Below are 8,746 nucleotides of genomic sequence, written 5' to 3' on the forward strand. Positions count from 1 at the left end.
TGAATGAATGTCTCTTGAAGAGATTAATCCATGACAGGAGTATTGATGGGGCAAGAAGGATTTGACAGTGAGAAGAAGGATTTTACTATCACATCCTTAAGATGAAGTGCTAGTATGGCTACTACATTCCTTCCAATTTCCTTGAATCCTCTAAATAAGCCTACAATAAGGCTCTGCAAGAAGAAAAGATATAATTCATTATTTTGGGCCAACAATGATCAACTAATGTACTTATTTTGCATGGGATTCTATCGATTCGTCATGTCACATTGAGTTTATCTCTCACGAGGCTTTACCATGTTTAATCATTGTATTGTTGAATCTTATATGTGTATCATGAATCTAATAGAAAAGAGTTTACACTCCCATGTTATGAAGAGGCACTTAACATGCATGGAAATTCAGATATAAACTTGTAGTGATCAAAAAATTTACAAATATTGCATGTGTTATTGACGCGCACACTAGGAGAACATGCCTACCACTCCAACATTGCAAACTATTGGTAGCTTCACCCCCCTGCTGATGCACACCTTATAAAGTTTCAAAGATGCACAAGGACAAACTGATTAAAGATAAACCCATATTGAAAATTCTCTTGTAGGTAGAATGCTTTGGTGAAGAGCAAGGGGTTCACACAATTATGAACTTGCACCTTCTTGTTTTCACTTTAGGATTGTAAAAGCCACACTATATGAGTATATGATTTGACATTAAAGAAAGAATGTAAATTTTTTCATTTCAAAATGTGTAGATAATTGTCACAAATTTAAGTCTTCTTATTCGAATAAACAAGGGGGGAAATTGTGTGAACTTCTCCAGTTTATCTAAGAAGTTTATGTAATATGTTTATGTATTATATCTCCCAGTTATGTCCCTTTCATTTGAGCTTTTGATTGAGGAAACAAATAGAGATCTAGTATTTTCTTTATCTTAGAAATTCACAATTGTCTTGATAACTATAAGCATACATTATATTATCACTTGTTGTTTTGGCATGCCCCTTTAACATTTTTAACATTATCTTAGAAATAGACACTTGTCTTAGTAATATACCCCTTAAATATTATAATCATACATGAAATACCATGTTGCATTTGATTTGACCATTATGTTAACACTCCTTTAGTAATGAGACTTTTATAATCTTTATGAAAGAAAGCAACATTTATCTTAACCTAGGATTAAGGAAATTTGGAGAGATTAACTCTTAGAACAATGAAAAGTAAAGCGTAACAAAATGAAATGTGAAGTATCATCATCCCCAATCTCAAACACGCTAATGGATGAAACAATAATCAAAAGTTGATCCCCATTATAGTATAATGCATCGCTCTAGTCTTTAGCGATTAGCACGACTTATCGCCCGGACCTAATCACCTTACGATGATCCAGTGGAAGGTAGGTAGACATAGGCATATCATCAATCATAATGCTTGGAATTCTCGCACTGCTAACCCTACCCTCAAGATCATGCCCACATGATTGGACTCACACTCATCACTATCATATACATCATCATCATATGCATATGTGTCAATGGTATCATGTGCATGTGTATCACTATCATCATGTGTATGTGTGTGCGATACACAATATCATCATGTGTATGTGTGTGTGCAATATATATCAATATCATCATGTATATGTGGTTGTGATACATCATCATAGGTATGTGGGTGTGATACATCATCATCATCTGAATAGTCTACATCTTGAGGGACATGATCATAACTACTCGTGAGTGTAGGGAACTTACTCAAGTCTCCACGCACATCATCGCAACAATGTTGAACCATCCATGTCAAAGATAGAACAAGAAAATCACCATGTGTGGAGGACCATCAAGACCATCTGGCACATACAGCTCTCTCATTAAGTAGATGTCTGAACTAACTAGTAGGTAAACCCTCAAGCTCATACATAGATGACATAAATATGTTGCCTCATCATAGCATGATGTCAGGGAACAAAGATCTAAAGGTTGGAGTCTCGTGGTGCCAAATGTATGTGTGAACTTGGCAAATGATACGCAACACGTGACTTGAAATGGTAGCCCAGTATAGAGCAAGTAGAGCCATCTCAATAGAGCGTGAGTAGATGTCAACTGATGAGAGTCTTATAAGATAGTGTTGTAGTGATGTCGACAACGATGATGATGTTGAGTAGCAAGGTGATCATACGAAGGATAGTAATAAAATGAATAGCTCATAACTACTATAAACAATCTCTATAGAATCTCCCAAAAAATATATAAAAGAGACCCAAAACATGCTACGCGTACGAACAAAGGCTAGCAAATCACAAATGCATGCGAACAAAGGCTAAAATCCCCAAGTGTGTAAAACAAGCCCACAATATTCTAAAGTATGTGAACAAGCCCATAAAATCACAAAGTGTGTGAATGCTCTCCACAAGGTACTCCCAAATGCATGAACACTCTACAAAGCACACAACTCACACCGCATGTGAATAAGCCCAAGCGCGTGTATGAACTCACAAAAAAGAACCCAAAAGTGTGTTTGAATGTGCACAAACCCAACAAAAATCCCAATGATGATGGAGGTTGCATGCAAAACACCCCTAAGGAAAATAAACGTGTTGTGGACAAAATAGTAATATGGTTTGGACCCAATGTGTGAAGAGCCCAAAAGATAGTGTGATCAATGTAAAAGAAGAAATTCCTCAAGTGTAATGTCAAAACCCTAAATGTTCAAAAACTCCTTCTTCTCTTTTTCACACTACTGGTGGCAACTAGAGAGTTATGAACGCTTAGAAAGCTCGATGATGGCTATAATCCTCAGTCTTTTATTGAGCCTAGAGCTTCCCAACTCAGTGATGGTGATGATGCAAAACTTTTTTATCACTCTTTTTTAAAAACATGTTGTCTAAGCTGCGTTGAGGCCAAGCAAGAGGATTAGCCTAGGATTAAGGAAACCTTGAGAGATTAACACTAAGAACAATGAAAAGTAAAGTGTAACTAACAATGACTCAAAGTAAAGTGTAATGATAGTCCAAAGATATCAAAAGGTCATGAAAAGGTGTCAAAAGGTAAAATAGTCCTAGAGCACATGCCTTTTATAGTCCCAAGGCCCATTTGCTGTAATCCCACATGCAAATGATCCTAAGGCCATGTGCATAGGTCAATCCCATGTGCATGTGCATCCTAAACATACTTTGTTACACTTCACTGACAACAATGCATGAACAAATAATACCTTAGCACTCTAAGTAATCACAATACCAATGCATAGAAAAATTTAAATTTCTTAAACTTGTGTGTGTGTGTGTGTGTGTGTGTGTGTGTACATAGAATCAAAAAAATATACTTTTTTAGAAAAAGGATCTTAGATTGGAAAAGGACATTTTGTTTTTGTTTTTTCCATTGAGATGAGTGGGTCCTTCCCCCACTCCCTTACCTAGTTGCACAAGGGAATTTCACCTAGCTACCCACACGCCCCTGCTGGTGCAACACCTCATTCGGTACCCTCATACTATTGACCCACACACACACTTGAGTATCACAAGACATTTTGATTTTGCATACATGACATAAATGATAAAGAAAAGAAAATATTATGACATTCATGTCCTTTAAAGGCTAATGGAGAGAAAATGGTGCCAACCATCTAATACATAGATCATGAGCACTCAATATCTAAATAAGGTGTATAAATCATTTTTCAATAATTTTTGTTAAGAGATAAGGGTTGTCTCTTTGAGCCACCTACTGCAAGGACCCCATCTAGTGTCCTTTCAATCAACAATATGTCTTGGTACACCTTTCCAGATAATCAATCAATATACTTTCATATTAAAAAATTTAAAGTTAATAATGACTTAAAAAGCATGCCACATTTATTATTGTTGTTAATTTACATAAGAAATTGTTCGCACAACTGCACATAATCAATTTAGTGGATGGGAAGTCATCACCTAAACTATTCAAATATTCTTTTCACAATATTTTTTCATAAACTACTAAATCATTTGACATTTGATATGTCATTTGTACTAACTCTCTTCTGTACTTAGTCACATCTTTGACATCAACCATCAACCATCAACCATGAGCACTTTTGACATACATTACAAACCACTAGTTACAAATTGAGCATGTACCAAACTTCATTCCATCTGTCAAGATTCCAAAAGAAAACAAAAGCATACATAAAATTCTAGGTTTTTGGTAAGTTTGGACGCGCTTCTCAAATACCAAGCATTAAGAAACAAGGGGATAAAAAATAATCATTGATCTTTTAGTGTTAGCTTAGTTTTCCAAGCTAATACAAGTCATGTAATTGAGCTATATAAAAGTGGCCTTATCTAGAAAAATGGGTGAAGGTTGACTTCCAAAATTTTAAAAATAGAAAGATAAATTTGTTGAAATTACTTCAATTTGTTGGTTTATTATGCATCTTCACACAATAAGACTTTTCAAGACAATCATGTACTAAGTAAATAAACATATTATTATTAAAAATTTATTGCAATAGCCTTGCTTTTGAGGTGGAATTTTAAAAAAATCATGTTTTTAAATGGTGGAAGATATATATGCTAACACTTTATATACATATAGAAGAAATTGTGTATTGTATTTTGTGATGCTCTTAAAATTCAATTCAAGGTGTTTAAAGAGAAATGAGTTTTCTACATAGATTTCTAAGCAGCACAAAAATTGGTTTTTTACAATTCAAAAGGCTATTTCTTTTTTGTTATATGCAAGTAGAAATCCTCTTTTTTTGGACATTTAAGTAAAAGAGAAAGTGGCCAAATTTTATTAATAAAGAATTTTCTTAATATATTTAAAGAGCTTTAAGAGGCCAAATTTTCTTAATATACAAGATTTAAGAATTTGAAGCTTTCTTTGTGAGAATGAGAGCTTCTTCGAGAGGAGTTGCACTGCCGCCATCGCCAGAATAGAGGAAACTTCCATCAAAATTTTAACAGCTCGCGATGCGACGCGGCCGGGCCTTTCAACACCATAGCAGCTTGATATAAAATTCGGAAAATTATTAAGAAGAATACTTCCATTTCAACGGCCATAGCTCAATATATTGAAATTATCGACACGCATATTTGTTTAATGTCCGTGCTTGAATGTCTGCGAGCAGCTGGAACGCCGTTTTTCCTTCCTTCAAATAAACAATTCAAGTGCAACTGAGCTTCTGTGCTCTTGATCTGCATTATACATACCTGTCTTCTGTTCTTCTTTACCAGATCTAGCTAGCTTCCATCCTCATTTATAATAATTTCTGTTTCAGCCATGAGACTCCTTGCCTTCGCCCTGCGCCTCACCTGTTTTCTTCTACTAATGATCTCCCCCACCTTAATACTAGCCTCACACGCAGGCTATGGAGGTACTAATTCTCCCTTAATCAACCTTTTGAAGCTGTCATTTTTAAGCTTCTGTGTTACATGTATCTGGTGTTGATTTATAGTAACCCTAGGAATTGTATCTGTACATGTATCTGGTGTTGATTTGCAGTCGTAATAGCATTTTTCAATGATCTTGTATATACTAATCCTAGGGTTTCATGTACTGCAGCTCAACGGAGCTTCTTCTTCACCAAAAACCATGTAAACCTTGATCAGACTTATCATTTCTCTCTGCACTTATTTGTACGCTGACCCATATAATTACATTTTCTAACACTGTGATTATCTCGTTGCACTTAATTGCTCTCAGAGAAGAGACCCATGGCCTCCGAGGAGAGCTGCAGGACCGAGCGATTGGGGAGGCTCTGGACCATCTGGTGCAAATTGTTGCTGATATAATCATATCACAATAATCTCTACTGCACTACGAGATGAAGCCTTAAGTCTGCACTACGAGATGAAGCCTTAAGTCGGCCCTTGTCGTTGTATTGTCTCGTAGGAAGGACTTGTTGATGCTTGAGACTCAACAAATGGTTTGCGCGCGCGCGCGCGCGCGTGGGGGGACCATCATCTGGTGTGCTTGTTCATGCTCAATAAAAGCTTTTTCTTTTTTGTGTAACATGGCAATGGCCCATAATATGATGGTAGAGGTGAATAAACCACAAGTTTTCCTTGACTATGGTACTATTTCTTGTGCTTATCTCATGATAATTTGATAAGGATCCCTTTTTTTTCTTTCCTATACCTCCTCCTATCCCTCTCTCTCTTTCCATTCTGAGTAGTGCTTCATCAAGGATGATCTTATATACATCATCTTCTTTCACATCTTCTAAGATCTCTTGGACCTCAAGTTACGACTTATAAAATCATCTTTCACTCACAGAAATGTACTATTCCAAAGTGTCTCTTTGAGGGCCTTATCCACCTAAATACCAAAGCCACCCTTGTCATTGTTGTGGATCTTGAGGTAGCCCATACCACACTTTGGGATCTTAGAGTCTAGACTTCTAAAGTAACTCCCATATTTAGCACTCTCTCTACTATTAGTTTCCCCATACAATGAATAATTGAGTTTTTGGGAACTTTCAACTTAGTCGCTTTCCTATTTTAACTATTTGTTAATGAGTTAGTAAAGATGCATGCCAATCAAGTCTCCACTTTCTAAATTTTATTTCTATTCTTCTACTTCAAAGCTCAATTTTTATTTTTATTATGTTTGCAAAGTTCTAGGATGAATGGAGTTGAAAGGCTTGTCAATGCCTACCACTAAAAAGGGAGTAAGGATATGAGTGGGTTGCAGGAGTGGAGGAGTTATTGTAACATGCAGATTTGCATGCTGCCATGCGTAAGTAGGTGTCCGATTATCCTCTCGTGCATGCAAGCTGGCGAGCCTGAGAAATGAAAGATGCATAGACTCAAGGAGCGGGTGAGAGCATTAGTGATTGGGGAGGTTGGGAGCCAGAGGATCCAAAGGAGGTTATAAGCAAAGTTGAAGGCGGGGAGAGGGATGCAAAGAAAATGCACCCAGATTGGATTGCAGCATGCCTTACTGCTTAGTCGCGTAGAGAAGACAAGCGGGCCAATGCAATGAGGAGGTAGGTATGTCTCTTCTCGATGTGCAATGCTATATTATTTTACTCTGGTAGATCAATAGCTAAAGCAAACCTAGGGAAATGGTTGCAAGAGGACATATTCCATGATAAGGTGGTGTCTGAGGTCTTTTATGTTGGTAAGGGTTTCTTTAACGTATTTTTCACGAAAGGATGGGCTGTATATGATCTCTTCGCAAGGGCTCTATTGTTTATGGGACATAAACTGATTCATGCACTCCCCTTTAACCCTCTGTTTGATGTAAATAAGAGCTTGCACGAAGCTTGCCCTGTCTGGGTTGAGATACTAGGCCTACCACCTTGGCTAAAGCCGACGCTGGGAAGAAATTGCCAGCACGTTAGTAGGCTCAGTGCTCTATATTCCAAAGGATGAGGATAGTGGTCGCCAGGAAAACAATGTGTGCATCACATGGAATACCCTAAAAGAAACTCCTAGAAGCTTAGAAGTGGAATTGGGCAAGCTCGGGAAGCTGGAGCTGAGTCTAAAATAGTGTGTGCATCACATGGAATACCCTAAAAGAAACTGATAGGTGGAAGGGGGTTGGACTAAGGTGATTGACAAAGCTAAGGGGAAGGCCAGCCTGGAGGAAAAGTAAGGAAGAGGCCATAAAGATTCAAAACAAGAATGTATCTAGAAGAGTAGCTGGGGGGTAGTAATTCTCAAAGCAACTTAATTCCATTAATGTACTAAAACCCTTTCATCCCTTTAGGTGGGGTGGATAGTGAAACATCCACTGTGGAGAAATTCAACTGGCTGATAAAGACAGCCTCGAAGGATATATAGAGAGGAGCCCCAGAAGAGGTAGGGGCAGAGGAGGCAGACATGGTCCCTGAAATTGCCTTAGGATGAAAAAGAGGAATGAAGTTAAAGGTTACACCTAGAATGTCAAGGGGATTAGAGATAAGAAGAAGAATTCTTCTTTTTGTGGAATACTTAAAGAATGGGGGCTATCTATTATGTCTATCCAGGAACACAATCTTTTTGGATAGGAGTCATATAGGAGGGATAGATTTGAGGACTGGGCAGTGATGTATGGAGGGGTTGGGGTTGGTTATAGAGCGGGGTTTTAACTATCATTTTTTTTAAATCCTTGCATAATAGCAAACCATCTAAATGGTAGGATGATGGTGGTTGAGGCTTGAATTGATGGAGAAAGGTTGTGGGTGGTGAATGTCTATGGGGCTCACAACTACAAGGTGAGGAGTGAAATGTGGGAGTGGATTTCTAGATTAGACATTCAGGTCAGACAGATGTGGGGGGAATACAATTGTGATGGGACAAGAGAGAAGGAAATGGAAAAAATGGGGCTAGTTGATGGGTGGAACTTGGGGAGCTAGGGATCTAATCCAGGCCACACTTGCTTTAGTCTATAGTACTTTAGCTCTTCCTCCAAAATTGATAGAGTTTTTTTAGTTGACATGATTCTTCGGAGCCATAATCCATAATACACAACACACACTATGTGTTATGTCCACACACAGCTAACCCTAGCTAATGTCCACACACTATGACCAGCTAGACGTGGTCATTTATGTCTCACACATGCTGCTACCTAACATGCCAACACATGGTGCAACTAGCACAAGCTGACATCGAGCTTGAATCTCAACATTTATCCCACAGGTTACGAGGTGTCTTATAGTATTTCTCCCAGATGTAGGGCTTCAAGATAAAAGGTCGATGCCAAATGGGCTTCCGCCCATGAGCTCGAAGGTTATGGGGTGAGCATTGGAAGGGGGCCGCTGGTAACTGCCAT

The 8,746-nt window shown here is 38.0% G+C and overlaps 1 long non-coding RNA gene across 1 annotated transcript; it reads left to right on the forward strand.

Annotated features, from left to right (window-relative positions):
• Nucleotides 1-4,939: 4,939 nt before the first annotated feature.
• LOC147638470 (uncharacterized) lies at nt 4,940-6,066 on the forward strand. Its single transcript, XR_015265486.1, has 3 exons — nt 4,940-5,360; nt 5,549-5,580; nt 5,690-6,066. It is a non-coding gene; the product is annotated as an uncharacterized LOC147638470 (long non-coding RNA).
• The last annotated feature ends 2,680 nt before the right edge of the window (nt 6,067-8,746 follow it).

Source organism: Cibotium barometz, chromosome 5, assembly GCF_041138505.1.
Source record: "Cibotium barometz isolate CiBa-2024 chromosome 5, ASM4113850v1, whole genome shotgun sequence".
Lineage (NCBI taxonomy): Eukaryota > Viridiplantae > Streptophyta > Polypodiopsida > Cyatheales > Cibotiaceae > Cibotium > Cibotium barometz.